Here is a 17,794-nt window from a genome sequence, read left to right on the forward strand (position 1 = left end):
GCGCCGGCGCAAAGTTTAGCACGTGCTCACCTGCGCGCGCAGAAAATGACGTCTTATCCTCGTGCAACGCCCTTTGCGCGCCCCGATCCAGAACTTCAGTGGGACCGCCCCATTGTGCGGCCGGCGGCCCGCACGCTTGTTTAGTGGAACGCAACAGAGCCGACGCGGGACCCGGGGAGCGTAAATTAAAGGGCACTTACCCTGCACTATAAAGGGCAGCCATTTTGCAGCAAACACTCTTGTGCAACGGATTTCTGGAGAGGGACCAAGGAAGACAGCTTTCTGGTTTGGGCCCACACTAGCTCAGGTATTTTTGGCTTCAGGCCAGAGCGTTGTAAGTGGCCTCTTGTATATTTGACTGTTTGGCAGCATATTATGGGGGCTGCATGGGGTGCCAACGCTGAGTTTCAGCGTCATGTCCGTAGGGCTCGCAGACGCGGTGTGAGAGGGGCAGCCCTGGCTAGACGCAGAAGGGGCAACAGGCGTCGGCAACACAGGCCTTACCCAGTCAGGGCATACCGCCAGCAGCGCACCTACCTCAACATGAGTGGCGCGAGATGTGTAAAAAGGCTGAGATTCCGAAAGGAGGTGGTTGCAGAGATCTGCCATCTGCTTCGCAGAGATCTGCGTCCACAGCTCAGGAGCAGGACGTCTCTGTCGGTGGAGGCGAAGGTGACGGTGCCCTTGAACTCCTATGCCACCGGCTCCTTCCAATCCGCTGCTGGGGACATAGCTAACATATCCCAGTTCGCCGTGCATTGCTGCATCCGCCAGGTGACCGATGCCCTTTTCAGAAGGAGACGCCAATTCATCTCCTTCCCCATGGCCCTGGAGAGGCAGCATCAGCGTGCACTGGGATTTGCAAGATTCGCGGCCTTCCCCTTGGTGCAGGGCGCCATTGACTGTACGCATGTGGCTTTGCGGGCACCTGTGGAGCATGCCGAGGATTACCGCAACCGGAAGGGCTACCATTCCCTCAATGTGCAGCTGGTGTGTGACCACAAGCAGCGCATCCTAGCTGTCAATGCCCGCTTTCCAGGCAGCAGCCACGATGCCTTTATCCTGCGGCAGACAACTGTGCGTGACATGTTCGAGGCACAGCCTCCCCCAAGAGGATGGCTTCTCGGGGACAAAGGCTATCCTTTGGCTACCTGGCTCATGACCCCGCTCCGCGCGCCCAGGACCCCTGCTGAAGAGGCATACAACGAGAGTCATCAAGCGAGCAGGAACATAATCGAACAAACAATTGGCGTCCTCAAGCAGCGGTTCCGCTGCCTGGATCGTTCCGGCGGATCTCCGCAGTATTCCCCGGACCGAGTGTCCCAATTCGTCGTTGTTTGCTGCATGCTGCACAACCTGGCTCTCCGCAGGACTCAGGCACTGCCACCTCACGTTGGACCACCACCTCAGGAGGAGGAGCAGGAGGAGCATGAGGAGGAGGAGCAGGAGGAGGAGGAGGAGGAGGAGTACCATCCCAGGAGGGAGCGAGAAGGTCCAAGGGCCGTCCGTCAGCGGCTTATTGAACATCACTTCTAAGCCCCCTGTCAGGGAATGCCTTGTGGCCATGAAGGAACATGAACGCAGCCGCTCCGCAAGCCCTCAGCCGGCGAAGGCAACAAACACTTACAGCAACAAACATGGACACTCTCTGAATAAAGAGAAATCTTTATTTTAGACCAATGAAACCCCTTCACACATGAAACCCAGAAACATTAAACGGCCCCAAAAAACAGTACATCAAATGACTCACTCCCACAACCTGGGGAGGAATAACTGAACATTTGTTCAAAAATGGCCTTCATCCACGGCCTTAACCCAAAAAACATCCCCAGAAACAAAACAACCATGGCCAAAAGAAACATAGGCATCGCCATATAAAATAACACTTGGCCACACCGTCTACTTCTTGGGCCGCGAGGGCGAGACCTTGTCGAGCCTTTTGGGGCCCCTGCCCGGCCTGCTGCTCCTCCGCAAGCTCTGCCCAGTGGCTGTTGCGAGGCTGGGGAAAGGCTCCTGAGGGTTAGATGTCCTTCCGGCAGATGCCCTTGGGGGGCGGCCTAGATGGGGTTTGCCCCTCGAGGGTCCGGCTGGTGATTGGCGCAGCTGTGCCTGGCCAACATCATTCGCAGCCGCTTGCCGTTGAGGCGCCACTGGGGGAGTGGCGGTTGTGGTGTATGTGCCTTTAAGAGCAATTATGGTGTATGTGCCTTTAAGAGCCCCAGGTGTGCGTAATGCCGGTAATTGCCACTTGGGCTATATAAGCCTGTGTATTGTGTATATCCTTTAGAAACCCCCCCCCCCAGACTTGCTTAGTAAATACCTATGAACCAACTCCTGTCTTCAGTGTCTTTATCTACACACGGACACTACAGTGGCGACGAAGTGGAAACGGACTTACCTGCAATTCGGCAGCACCTCAAGGACATCGATTCCTCCAGCGTCCAGAAGACTCAAGGAAGTAAGAGAAAGTGTGGTTTCACCAGCTGGCCAAGCTGGTGACAGGTACTGCGCTAATCCTTCCTGGGCGTCAGGCTGGAGCTCCAGCGGCGGGCTCTACAGCTGAGACAGGCAGCGAAATCGGAGGCAAGCAATAACGGACTGGGAGGGTGCACTCGAGAGACGGCCGGCGCGGCATGCAGGTCAGCGTTTAGACCTCCGTCGGGAACGAGTCTCCAACAGTGAATAAACGGAAACCACAGTAAAACAGCGTTGTTATCGGTAGCAGCGGCGGGAAAGCGCGGGAAGCGCCATATCGTTTCTACAGAGAGAAAAAAAAAAGCGCGGGAAGCGCCATATCTTTTCTGAAATGCCTAAATCTGGTAATATTGAGGCTTTTGATGGCGAAATAGAAGATTGGACCACATACGTGGAAAGAGTAGAGGTTTATTGCACTGCAAATGGAATAACAGATGAAAAAAAAGCTTCAGTACTTCTGAACTTAATGGGCGCGAAGACATACGGGCTGTTACGAAATTTAATCACTCCAGCCAAACCAAAGGACAAGACTTTTAAAGAAATTGTTGATACCCTGCAGGAGCATTTAAACCCAACACCGCTGCTGATAGCGGAACGATTCAAGTTCTTCAAGAGAAATCAACACAAGAATGAAAGTAACGCTGATTACCTAACCGAATTAAGAAAGCTATCAAAGTACTGCCAATTCGGAGCAGGACTATCGGATTATCTTTGAGACAAATTTGTTTGCGGTCTCTTAAGTGAAGGAACACAAAAAAGACTGCTTTCTGAAAAAGATTTAACATTGGACAAAGCTTTCAGTATGGCTGTATCATACGAAGCAGCAGCAAAAGGAGCTGCAGAGATACAACAAGAGACACAGGACTTTGGCACCCATAAAATGACACAGGAGTTCGGAAGATGTTATCGCTGCGGCAGATCCACCCATAACCAGAGGGGCTGCTGGTTCAAGGGCAAAGCATGCAGGCAATGTGGTAAGATTGGACACATTGCACGGGTATGCCAATCTGGACAAAATAAATCCACTGACAGAAAACAAAAAATCAATAAAGAAAAGTACAGGAAGGTACAAATGATGACGGACAATAGCTCCGAAGACCAGAATAGCGATAGCGACTCCAGAAACAAGAGACTAAGCTGTCTCAAATTACATAATGTACTTGCCAAAGAGGATTACCAAACCATTTGGGTTACCCTCACAATAGCAGGGTCCCCAGTTAAAATGGAGCTAGATACAGGATCAGCTCTAACCGTAATAAATCGACGAGATTACGAGAGGCTATTTTCGCATATACCTCTAAAAGACACATCCATTATCTTAAAAACATATACGGGGCAGAAAGTCTACCCCAAAGGAAAAATAAGGGTGCCTGTGGTATACAACGGCAAAGAAATACAAAAGTTGTATTTATACATTCTACAAGATGGTGGTCCACCGTTGTTGGGACGTGAATGGATAAGGAAGATACGTTTAGACTGGCACTCCATTCAGGCACTGACGGTGACCAGTAAGGAAAAAAACAATGATGACATCATACCTGAATGATTAAAAGACATCTTGGCCAACGCCAAAGAAGTGTTTCAAGAGAAACTAGGAACCTTGAAAGGCATCACTGCCTCAATAAAAGTGGAAGATACAGCAATTCCAAATTTTTTTAAGGCAAGACTGGTGCCATACACAATATGTCCGGCAGTCGAGGCAGAGCTGAAGAATTTGGAAAAGGCAGGCGTATTATCCAAAATAGATTGGAGCGAATGGGCAACACCCATCATTCCAGTCATGAAAAAAACATTGAAAAATAACTCTGAGGAACAGAAAAAAATTCGCATCTGTGGGGACTTTAAGGTGACTGTAAACCCGGTCCTTCACACGGTACAGTATCCTCCTCCGAGGATAGAAGATATTTTCGCCTCACTATCCGGAGGGAAACGTTTCACAAAAATTGACTTGGCACAGGCATATCTACAGATGGAGGTTGAGGAGACCTCTAAAAAGTATCTCACAATAAACACACACAAAGGCCTGTACCAGTACAATCGACTGGTTTTTGGAATAGCATCAGCTCCAGCTATCTGGCAAAGAGCTGTGGAGCAAGTCCTGCAAGGGATTCCGGGGACTCAATGCTACCTAGACGACATCCTTATAACAGGAGAAAACGACAACGAGCACCTTGCCAATTTGGAGCAGGTACTCACTAGGTTGAAAGAACGGGGCCTACGAGCAAATCGCCCCAAGTGCGAATTTTTCCAAAATCAGATATCATATTGTGGCCACATAATTAATAAGGAAGGGTTGCATAAGTCACCTGAAAAAATTGAAGCAGTTATAAAAGCCCCAGCACCTGAAAATGTTTCACAATTAAGGTCATTCCTGGGATTAATAAATTACTATCATAAATTTTTACCGAACTTATCAACTATTCTACACCCTCTTAATGATCTTCTACAGACAGGAGTGATTTGGAAATGGAACGAAGACTGTAAACGTGCCTTCCATAAATGTAAAGACTTAATCACATCCGAGAAAATTTTGGCTCATTACAACCCATCACTACCAATCAGACTGGCGTGCGATGCATCCCCTTACGGCATCGGAGCGGTATTGTCCCATAGATTCCCTGATGGCTCGGAACGGCCGATAGCTTTTGCGTCACGCTCATTGAACTCAGCTGAGCGTAACTATGCCCAGATAGACAGGGAAGCACTCAGCCTGGTATGGGGAGTGAAGAAATTCAACCATTACCTACACGGACAAAAATTTACCTTGCTGACTGACCATCAACCCCTCATCTCCATATTCAACCCTAAAAAAAGTGTCCCCATTATGACGGCACAAAGACTACAGAGGTGGTCCCTTTTTCTAGGGGCACACCAATACAACATTGAATACAAAGGGTCAAAACAGCATGGTAATGCTGACGGTTTATCACGCCTACCGTTGCCAACGATAGAAGAGGCACCTACAGTAGACCCAGTAGAGATATTGCACTCTACCATAGTGGAATGTCTACCGGTGACAAATTCTGCCATTGAAAGGGAGACAAGAAATGACCCTACTCTCTCACGGGTCTACGATTTAACAGTGAAGGGATGGCCAGCACATGGCGAACCACTGTTGCCAGCATTCTCACAAAGAAGAGAACAGCTGTCAGTGTGCCGAGGAACCTTGATGTGTGGATCCAGAGTGGTGATTCCACCCAAACTCCAGGATAAAGTGCTAAAGGAGCTTCACGAGGGGCATCTGGGTGGAGTGAAAATGAAGAACCTAGCTAGGGCGTTTGTATGGTGGCCAGGTATCGATGGAGACATCGAAGACATGACCAAGAGCTGCCTAGGATGCCAGAAGGCCCAAAATGCTCCGCCACAGGCCCCTCTACATCCATGGGAGTGGCCCTCATCTCCCTGGCAAAGGGTGCACATCGACTTTGCTGGTCCATTTATGGACTCAATGTTCTTAATCGCAGTTGATGCACACTCCAAGTGGCCGGAGGTAATAAAGATATCCTCCACCACCACGGAAAAAACCATCACAGTATTAAGGACCATATTTGCCAGGAATGGGCTGCCGGAGCAGATATGTTCTGATAATGGACCGCAATTTGTGTCCGAAGAATTCAGAAAGTTCTTAAAGAACAATGGGGTAAAGCACTACACGTCCGCCCCATACCATCCCGCCACCAATGGATTGGCTGAAAGGTTTGTCCAGACCTTCAAGAAGGCCATCAAGGCCATGGGTAATGAAGACATAAAACTTCAACACAAGGTGGATAACTTCTTATTTGCATATAGGAATGCAACGCATAATGTTACTAACCAAACTCCCGCCATGATGTTCTACAATAGAAACCTAAGATGCTGGCTGGATTTGGTCAAGCCCAACATCCGAAGGGACATGGAGAACCGGCAGTTTCAGGGCATGAATGAAAGGCCAACTAGGGCCTTCCAGATAGGCCAATCGGTTTTGGCCCGGGACTACCGTACCGAGAAATGGCAGCCTGGAACTATCTGCACACGATTAGGACCACTGATGTATACCGTGGACATCGGAGACAGCATAATAAGGCGCCATGCTGACCAAATCATCAAGTCATCCGAAAAGGGACAACCTACACCACCACTCTATACATCTAACGATGAAGTAGAGATACCCATATCTACCTCCGATCCGGTGATACTGGAGCCCGATGAACCCGACACTGGCCTTCAAGCCGAATCAGCCTTGCCAGAAGAGCCTACTACACCACCAGAAACTGCTACACCCCCGAGGCGTTATCCAGACCGAGTCAGGAAGCCTCCTGAGAGACTAACTTATAATTAATTAATACAGCAATGTATATTATTTTGCATATAACATGTAATTAATAATTACTTAAAATATGATGTACTAGTTAGCTAGAAGGGGAGGAATTGTGGTGTATGTGCCTTTAAGAGCAATTATGGTGTATGTGCCTTTAAGAGCCCCAGGTGTGCGTAATGTCGGTAATTGCCACTTGGGCTATATAAGCCTGTGTATTGTGTATATCCTTTAGAAACCCCCCCCCCAGACTTGCTTAGTAAATACCTATGAACCAACTCCTGTCTTCAGTGTCTTTATCTACACACGGACACTACAGCGGTGACGGCTGGAGGAATGTGTGCAATCTGGCGGATGGTCGGCCCTGGCTGGTGATGTGCCACTCTGGCACTCGCACGGGCCCGCACTGCAGCATGCGCACCAATCTGCCGAAGGGCAGCCCGCTGTGCTGCTGCAGCGCGGCGGGTGTCCAGGCGATGCCTGACTGACGCAGCGCGTGTGGCAGCAGTCAGTGCCCCTGTTGCCCTGGTCTGCGACCGCAACAGAGCAGCCACTGGCTGGACGGCATCACTGATCAGCCGGCCACTCGCGGCATGTGAGGCCCCGAACTCGCGCACACTACTAGCCAGGGACTCGATGGCCTCAGGCATCCGTGCCACTACCCCCATCAGCTCGGTGTGCCGGCGATCCGAATCCTGGGCCATTTGATCGAGGTGGCGCACCTCCTCTGAGTTGAAGGTGGCCGGACTGGAGTCCGGACTCTCCCGCTGGGGAGCAGGGGGCAGAGCTGGCCGACCCTTGCCACGTTGCCGGCGGCGACTGGGCCCAGCAACTGCACTCCCCTCCGATCCTTCCCCCCTCTGGGGGGAAGGCCGCGGACCAACCGCAGCCCTCCTGGGTTGCTGGACGCCACTGGTCCCAGCAGCTCCACTCCCCTCCGACACTTCCTCCAGGCTCTCCTCCAGGGAAGACGTGTCCACTACTTCAGCATCTGCAGCCGCACCTGACTGCTGCCCTGATGGCCCGCCTTCCTGTTCCTCCTCCTCCTCCTCCTCGGAGGGGCTGTCACTGGCAGCTTCAGGGAGCTCCTCATCACCAGCTGAAAGCAGGAAGGCACAAGAGTAGCTTTAGAGTGAGGAGAGGGCGTCAGCGAGGGAGGCATGACTGGTGGCATTCAGCGCATTGGTCGGGCAATGGCAAAGGAGGTAGATCGGATGCGCAAGTGCGACGAGAGAGGTCCAAAAGGTGATGTCCATACCATTGTGGCCCAGAAGAGGGTCGGCATCTCCACAGGCGACGGGCCCAATCACCCGGGGTCCCATGAGGCGACTCACGCGCTCCTCCAGGGGAGTGAGCTCCTGGATCTGGGGGCGGCCTCCCCCGGTCTGCTCCTGGTGCCTTCGGTTGTTGGCAAGTTTTGCCTGCAAGAGAAAGGACGGCATGTAAGTATGGTGTGTAGCCCTGATGTGGTGTGCACTGCCTCCCATGGTGGAATAGCTTGGCCAGTGTGTAGCCCTGATGTGGTGTGCGCTGCCTCCCATGGTGGAATAGCTTGGCCAGTGTGTAGCCCTGATGTGGTGTGCGCTGCCTCCCATGGTGGAATAGCTTGGCCAGTGTGTAGCCCTGATGTGGTGTGCGCTGCCTCCCATGGTGGAATAGCTTGGCCAGTGTGTAGTCCTGATGTGGTGTGCACTGCCTCCCATGGTGTAAAGTGCAGAATGTGCAATTGATGTTCATGACTGTCCCATAGCTGCTGGCTGAGGGCTGGCCATTAGGGCTTTCACGTCCCTTTGCCCATCATGTCAGGTGTACATGCAAGGATGAGGAGGAGACTGGAAAGGGTACTCACCCTGACAATCCTGGTCAGGTCATTAAACTTCTTCCGGCATTGGACATTGTCCCTGGGGGCATCGCCGGTGGCCGACACCCAGCGGGCGACCTCCCTCCAGGCTTTCCTATAGACGCTGGTTGGAGGCTTCCTGCCAGTGTCCGGGAACAAGATGTGCTGTCTCTTCTCCAAGGCCCTCACCATCACCTTCAAGTCATGGGCTGAGAAGCGCAGGGCACGCTCACGGGCCTTCTGTACTGTTGCCATGGCTCCTTCTGATCACCAGCAGTGTTCAGGCTTAGCTGGAAGGCTGCAGTGTGCAGGCCGTTGCAGCAGAGCAAGTCGACCCTTCCCCCTTTAAGAGCTGGCCGGCGCCACAGTGTCTGCTGTCAATCAAGAAATGATCGCACCTGCGCTGCGCCCGGCCTCGGCGCTATCCCTCTGCACCACCGGCTTAGTGCCTAAAGATAGGCGTGCAACACCAGTTTTAGTGCCCAAGCAACCTCTTAGGGCGAAGCTACTGAATATCGGCGAAGTGCCATCGACTTTGCGCCGGGCGCAAACTTTAGCGCCCGCCCGACTTTACCGCCCCAAAAGTGGCTATACTGAATTTCTAGGGCTCTCTGTTCTATAGGAGTTACATTTATTTCAGTGCAGTCACTCTCTGTACTATAGGAGTTACATTTATTTCAGAGCAGTCACTCTCTGCACTATAGCAGTTACATTTATTTCAGTGCAGTCACTCTCTGTTCTATAGGAGTTACATTTATTTCAGTGCAGTCATACTCTGTTCTATAGGAGCTACATTTATTTCACTGCAGTCACTCTCTTTTCTATATGAGTTACATTTATTTCAGTGCAGTCTCTCCCTGCTCTATAGGAGTTACATTTATTTCAGTGCAGTCACTCTCTGCTCTATAGTAGTTACACTTATTTCAGTGCAGTCACTCTATTTCTATAGGAATTACATTTATTTCCGTGCAGTCACTCTATTTCTATAGGAGTTACATTTATTTCAGTGCAGTCACTCTATTTCTATAGGAGTTAGATTTATTTCAGTGCAGTCACACTCTGTTCTATACGAGTTACATTTATTTCAGTGCAGTCACTCTCTGTTCTGAAGGAGTTTCATTTACTTCAGTGGTGTATCTCCCTGTTCTATAGACGTTTCATTTATTTCAGTGCAGTCACTCTGTTCTATAGTCGTTACATTTTTACAGTGCAGTCACTCTGTGTTCTATAGGAGTTTCATTTATTTCAGCGCAGTCACTCTCTCTTCTATAGGAGTTATACTTATTTCAATGCAGTCACTCGCGGTTCTATAGGAGTGACATTTATTCAGTAGAGTCACTCTCTGTTCTATAGGAGTTACATTTATTTCCGTGCAGTCACTCTATTTCTATAGGAGTTACATTTATTTCAGTGCAGTCACTCTATTTCTATAGGAGTTAGATTTATTTCAGTGCAGTCACACTCTGTTCTATACGAGTTACATTTATTTCAGTGCAGTCACTCACTGTTCTATAGGATTTACATTTATATCAGGGCAGTCACTCTCTGTTCTGTAGGTGTTACATTTATTTCAGTGCAGTCTCTCTCTGTTCTATAGGAGTTACATTAATTTCAGTGCAGTCACTCTTTATTCTATAGGAGTTACATTTATTTCAGTGGTCACTCTCTGTTCTATACGGGATACATTTATTTCAGTGCAGTAACTCTCTCTTCTATAGGGATTACATTTATTTATGTGCAGTCACTCTCTGTTCTGTAGGTGTTACATTTATTTCATTGCAGTCATTCCCTGTTCTACAGGAGTTACATTTATTTATGTGCAGTCACTCTCTGTTCTATAGGAGTTACATTTATTTCAGTTCAGTCACCCTCTGTTCTATCGGAGTTACATTTATTTCAGTGCAGTCAATCTCTGTTTTATAGGAGTTACATTTATTTCAGTGCAGTCACTATGTTCTATTGGATTTACAGTTAATTCATTGCAGTCACTCTCTGTTCTATAGGAGTTACATTTATTTCAGTGCAGTCAATCTCTGTTTTATAGAAGTTACATTTATTTCATTGCAATAAGTCTCTGTTCTGAATTTGCTACATTTATTTCAGTGCAGTCACTCTGTTCTATAGGAGTTCCATTTATTTCAGTGCAGTCACTCTCTGTTCTAAAGGAGTTACATTTATTTCACTACAGTCAATTAATCTTCTATAGGAGTTTCATTTATTTCACTGCAGACACTCTCTGTTCGATAGGAGTTACATTTATTTCCGTGCAGTCACTCTCTGTTCTGAAGGAGTTTCATTTATTTTACTACAGTCACTCACTGTTCTATAGGAGTTACATTTATTTCAGCGCAGTCACTCTCTGTTGTATAGGAGTTACATTTATTTAAGTGCAGCCACTCTCTGTTCTGAAGGGGTTTCAATTAATTCAGTGCAGTCACTCTCTGTTCTGAAGGAGTTTCATTTATTTCAGCGCAGTCACTCTCTGTTCCATACGAGTTACTTTTATTTCAGTGCAGTCACTCTCTCTTCTATAGGAGTTACATTTATTTCAGTGCAGTCACCCTCTGTTCTATAGGAGTTACACTTATTTCAGCGCAGTCACTCTCTGTTCTATAGGAGTTATATTTATTTCAGTGCAGTCACTCTCTGTTCTATAGAAATCCAATTTATTTGAATGCATTCTCCCTCTGTTCTATAGGAGATACATTTATTTCAGTACAGTCACTCTCTGTTCTATAGGAGTTTCATTTATTTCAGGGCACCCTCTCTCTGTTCTATAAGAGTTACATTTATTTCAGTGCAGTCACTCTCTGTTCTATAGGAGTTACATTTATTTCAGTGCAGTCACTCTCTGTTCTGGAGGAGTTTAATTTATTTCAGTGCAGTCACTCTCTGTTCAATAGGAGTTACATTTATTTCAGTGCAGTCTCTCTCTGTTCTGTAGGAGTTTCATTTATTTCAGTGCAGTCACTCTCTGTTCTATAGGAGTTACATTTATTTCAGGGCAGTCACTCTCTGTTCTGTAGGAGTTTCATTTATGTCAGTGCAGTCACTCTCTGTTCAATAGGAGTTACATTTATTTCAGTGCAGTCACGCTCTGATCTGTAGGAGATTCATTTATTTCAGTGCAGTCACTCTCTGTTCTATAGGAGTATCATTTATTTCAGTGCAGTCACTCGCTGTTCTTTAGGAGTTACATTTATTTCAGTGCTGTCACTCTCTGTTCTATAGGAGTTACATTTATTTCAGTGCTGTCACTCTCTGTTCTATTGGAGTTACATGTATTTCAGTGAAGTCTCTCTCTGTTCTGAAGGAGTTTCATTTATTTCAGTGCAGTCGCTCTCTGTTCTGAAGGAGTTTCATTTATTTCACTAAGTCACTCTCTGTTCTATAGGAGGTACATTTATTTCAGTGCAGTCACTCTCTGTTCTATAGGAGTTACATTTATTTCAGTGCAGCCCCTCTCTGTTCTGAAGGAGTTTCATTTTTTTCAGTGCAGTCGCTCTCTGTTCTGTAGGAGTTTCATTTATTTCACTGCATTCACTCTCTGTTCTATAGGAGTTACAATTATAACAGTGCAGTCGCTCTCTGTTCTATTGGAGTTTCATTTATTTCAGTGCAGTCTCCCTCTGTTCTGTAGGATCTACATTTATACCAGTGCAGTCACTCTCTGTTCTATAGTAGTTACATTTATTTCAGTGCAGTCACTCTCTGTTCTATAGGAGTTACATTTATTTCAGTGCAGTCACTCTCTGTTCTATAGGAGTTACATTTATTTCAGTGCTGTCACTCTCTGTTCAATAGGAGTTATATGTATTTCAGTGAAGTCACTCTCTGTTCTATAGGAGTTCCATTTATTTCAGTGATGTCTCTCCCTGTTTATAGGAGTTACGTTTATTTCAATGCAGTCTCTCTGTTCTATAGGAGTTACATTTATTTCAGTGCAGTCACTCTCTGTTCTATAGGAGTCACATTTATTTCAGTGCAGTCACCCTTTGTTCTAGAGGAGTTACATTTATTCAGTAGAGTCACTGTCTGTTCTAAAGGAGTTACATTTATTTCACTGCAGTCACTCTTTGTTCTATAGGAGTTACATTTATTTCAGAGCAGTCACTCTCTCTTCTATAGGGGTTACATTTATTTCAGTGAAGTCACTCACGTTCTATAGGAGTTACATTTATTTCAGTGAAATCACTCTCTGTTCTATAGGAGTTCCATTTATTTCAGTGCAGTCACTCTCTGTTCTAAAGGAGTTACATTTATTTCAGTACAGTCAATTCATCTTCTATAGGAGTTTCATTTATTTCACTGCAGACACTCTCTGTTCGATAGGAGTTACATTTATTTCAGTGCAGTCGCTCTCTGTTCTGAAGGAATTTCACTTATTTTACTACAGTCACTCTCTGTTCTATAGGAGTTACATTTAATTCAGCGCAGTCACTCTCTGTTGTATAGGAGTTACATTTATTTAAGTGCAGCCACTCTCTGTTCTGAAGGGGTTTCATTTAATTCAGTGCAGTCACTCTCTGTTCTGAAGGAGTTTCATTTATTTCAGTGCAGTCACTCTCTCTTCTATAGGAGTTACATTTATTTCAGTGCAGTCACTCTCCGTTCTATAGGAGTTACACTTATTTCAGTGCAGTCACTCTCTGTTCTATAGGAGTTATATTTATTTCAGTGCAGTCACTCTCTGTTCTATAGAAATCCAATTTATTTGAATGCATTCTCCCTCTGTTCTATAGGAGATACATTTATTTCAGTACAGTCACTCTCTGTTCTATAGGAGTTTCATTTATTTCATGGCACCCTCTCTCTGTTCTATAGGAGTTACATTTATTTCAGTGCAGTCACTCTCTGTTCTACAGGAGTTACATTTATTTCAGTGCAGTCACTCTCTGTTCTGGAGGAGTTTCATTTATTCCAGTGCAGTCACTCTCTGTTCAATAGGAGTTACATTTATTTCAGTGCAGTCTCTCTCTGTTCGGTAGGAGTTTCATTTATTTCAGTGCAGTCACTCTCTGTTCTATAGGAGTTACATTTATTTCAGGGCAGTCACTATCTGTTCTGTAGGAGTTTCATTTATTTCAGTGCAGTCACTCTCTGTTCAATAGGAGTTACATTTGTTTCAGTGCAGTCATCTCTGATCTGTAGGAGATTCATTTATTTCAGTGCAGTCATTCTCTGTTCTATAGTAGTATCATTTATTTCAGTGCAGTCACTCGCTGTTCTTTAGGAGTTACAATTATTTCAGTGCTGTCACACTCTGTTCTATAGGAGTTACATTTATTTCAGTGCTGTCACTCTGTTCTATAGGAGTTACATGTATTTCAGTGAAGTCACTCTCTGTTCTGAAGGAGTTTCATTTATTTCAGTGCAGTCGCTCTCTGTTCTGAAGGAGTTTCACTTATTTCACTACAGTCACTCTCTGTTCCATAGGAGGTACATTTATTTCAGTGCAGTAACTCTCTGTTCTATAGGAGTTACATTTATTTCAGTGCAGCCCCTCTCTGTTCTGAAGGAGTTTCATTTATTTCACTGCAGTCACTCTCGGTTCTATAGGAGTTACAATTATTACAATGCAGTCGCTCTCTGTTCTGTATGAGTTTCATTTATTTCAGTGCAGTCTCCCTCTGTTCTATAAGATCTACATTTATACCAGTGCAGTCACTCTCCGTTCTATAGTAGTTACATTTATTTCAATGCAGTCACTCTCTGTTCTATAGGAGTTACATTTATTTCAGTGCAGTCACTCTCTGTACTATAGGAGTTACATTTATTTCAGTGCAGTCACTCTCTGCACTATAGCAGTTACATTTATTTCAGTGCAGTCTCTCTCTGTTCTATAGGAGTTACATTTATTTCAGTGCAGTCATTCCTTGTTCTCTAGGAGTTACATTTATTTCAGTGCAGTCACTCTCTGTTCTATAGGAGTTACATTTATTTCAGTGCAGTCACTCACTGTTCTATAGGATTTACATTTATATCAGGGCAGTCACTCTCTGTTCTGTAGGTGTTACATTTATTTCAGTGCAGTCTCTCTCTGTTCTATAGGAGTTACATTAATTTCAGTGCAGTCACTCTTTATTCTATAGGAGTTACATTTATTTCAGTGGTCACTCTCTGTTCTATACGGGATACATTTATTTCAGTGCAGTAACTCTCTCTTCTATAGGGATTACATTTATTTATGTGCAGTCACTCTCTGTTCTGTAGGTGTTACATTTATTTCATTGCAGTCATTCCCTGTTCTACAGGAGTTACATTTATTTATGTGCAGTCACTCTCTGTTCTATAGGAGTTACATTTATTTCAGTTCAGTCACCCTCTGTTCTATCGGAGTTACATTTATTTCAGTGCAGTCAATCTCTGTTTTATAGGAGTTACATTTATTTCAGTGCAGTCACTATGTTCTATTGGATTTACAGTTATTTCATTGCAGTCACTCTCTGTTCTATAGGAGTTACATTTATTTCAGTGCAGTCAATCTCTGTTTTATAGAAGTTACATTTATTTCATTGCAATTAGTCTCTGTTCTGAATTTGCTACATTTATTTCAGTGCAGTCACTCTGTTCTATAGGAGTTACATTTATTTCAGTACAGTCACTCTCTGTTCTATAGCAGTTACATTTATTTCACTGCAGTCTCTCTCTGTTCTATAGGAGTTACATTTATTTCAGTGCAGTCAATCTTTGTTCTATAGGAGTTACATTTATTTCAGTGCAGTCACACTCTGTTCTATAGGAGTTATATTTATTTCAGTGGTCACTCTCTGTTCTATAGGGGATACATTTATATCAGTGCAGTTACTCTCTCTTCTATAGGGGGTACATTTAATTAAGTGCAGTCACTCTTTGTTCTATAGCAGTTACATTTATTTCAGTACAGTCACTCACTGTTGCATATGAGTTACATTTATTTCAGTGCAATTACTCTCTCTGCTCTATAGGAGTTACATTTATTTCATTGCAGTCGCTCTCTCTTGTATAGGAGTTACATTTATTTCAATGCAGTCACTCTCTGTTTTATATGAGTTACATTTATTTCAGTGCAATCACTCTGTTCTATAGGAGTTACATTCATTTCAGTGCAGTCACCCTCTGTTCTATATGAATTACCTTTATTTCAGTGCAGTCACTCTGTGTTCTGATGGAGTTACATTTATTTCAGTGCAGTCACTCTCTGTTCTATATCAGTTACATTTATTTCAGTGCAGTCTCTCTCTGTTCTATAGGAGATGCATTTATTTCAGTGCAGTCACGCTTTGTTCTATAAGAGTTCCATTTATTTCAGTGCAGTCACTCTGTTCTATAGGAGTTACATTTATTTCAGTGCAATCACTCTCTGTTCTATACGAGTTACATTTATTTCAGTGCAGTCACTCTCTGTTCTATAGGAGTTACATTTATTTCAGTGCAGTCACTCTTTGTTCTGTAGGAGTTACATTTATTTCAGTGCAGTCACTCTCTGTTCTGAGCGAGTGTTGTTTATTTCAGTGCAGTCTCTCTCTGCTCTATAGGAGTTACATTTTTTCAGTGCAGTTACTCTCTGTTCAATAGGAGTTACATTTATTTCAGTGCAGTCAATCTCTGTCTTATAAGAGTTACATTTATTTCAGTGCAGTCAGTCTGTTCTATAGGAGTTACATTCATTTCAGTGGAGTCACTCTCTGTTCTATAGCAGTAACATTTATTTCACTGCAATTACTCTGTTGTGAATGAGCTACATTTATTTCAGTGCAGTCACTCTCTGTTCTATAGGAGTTACATTTATTTCAGAGCAGTAACTCTGTGTTCTATAGCATTTACATTTATTTCAGTACAATCACTCTCTGTTCTATATGAGTTACATTTATTTCAGTGCAGTCTCTCTCTGTTCTATAGGAGTTACATTTATTTCACTGCAGTCATTCCTTGTTCTCTAGGAGTTACATTTATTTCAGTGCAGTCACTCTCTGTTCTATAGGAGTTACATTTATTTCAGTGCAGTCACTCACTGTTCTATAGGATTTACATTTATATCAGGGCAGTCACTCTCTGTTCTGTAGGTGTTACATTTATTTCAGTGCAGTCTCTCTCTGTTCTATAGGAGTTACATTAATTTCAGTGCAGTCACTCTTTATTCTATAGGAGTTACATTTATTTCAGTGGTCACTCTCTGTTCTATACGGGATACATTTATTTCAGTGCAGTAACTCTCTCTTCTATAGGGATTACATTTATTTAAGTGCAGTCACTCTGTGTTCTATAGCAGTTACATTTATTTCAGAACAGTCACTCTCTATTGTATAACAGTTACATTTATTTCAGTGCAGTCTCTCTCTGTTCTAAAGGAGTTACATTTATTTCAGAGCAGTCACTCTTTGTTCTTTTGGAGTTACATTTATTTCAGTGCAGTCAAGCTCTGTTCTATAGGAGTTACATTTATTTCAGTGCAGTCACTCTCTGTTCTATAGGACTTACATTTACTTCAGTGGTGTCTCTCCCTGTTCTATAGACATTTCATTTATTTCAGTGCAGTCACTCTGTTCTATAGTCGTTACATTTTTTCAGTGCAGTCACTCTGTGTTCTATAGGAGTTTCATTTATTTCAGCGCAGTCACTCTCTGTTCTATAGGAGTTATACTTGTTTCAATGCAGTCACTCGCTGTTTTATAGGAGTTACATTTATTCTGCAGATTCACTCTCTGTTCTACAGGGGATAAATTTATTTCAATGCAGTAACTCTCACTTCTATAGGGGTTACATTTATTTAAGTGCAGTCACTCTCTGTTCTGTAGCAGTTACATTTATTTCAGTACAGTCACTCTCTGTTGTATGTGAGTTACATTTATTTATGTGCAGTCACTCTCTGTTCTGTAGGTGTTACATTTATTTCATTGCAGTCATTCCCTGTTCTACAGGAGTTACATTTATTTATGTGCAGTCACTCTCTCTTCTATAGGAGTTACATTTATTTCAGTTCAGTCACCCTCTGTTCTATCGGAGTTACATTTATTTCAGTGCAGTCACTCTCTGTTCTATAGGAGTTACATTTATTTCAGTGCAGTCAATCTCTGTTTTATTGAAGTTACATTTATTTCATTGCAATTAGTCTCTGTTCTGAATTTGCTACATTTATTTCAGTGCAGTCACTCTCTGTTCTATAGGAGTTACATTTATTTCAGTGCAGTCAATCTCTGTTTTAT

This window comes from Somniosus microcephalus, chromosome 3 (assembly GCF_052327205.1).
Source record: "Somniosus microcephalus isolate GS21.2 chromosome 3, FLI_Smic_1.0, whole genome shotgun sequence".
Taxonomy (NCBI): domain Eukaryota; kingdom Metazoa; phylum Chordata; class Chondrichthyes; order Squaliformes; family Somniosidae; genus Somniosus; species Somniosus microcephalus.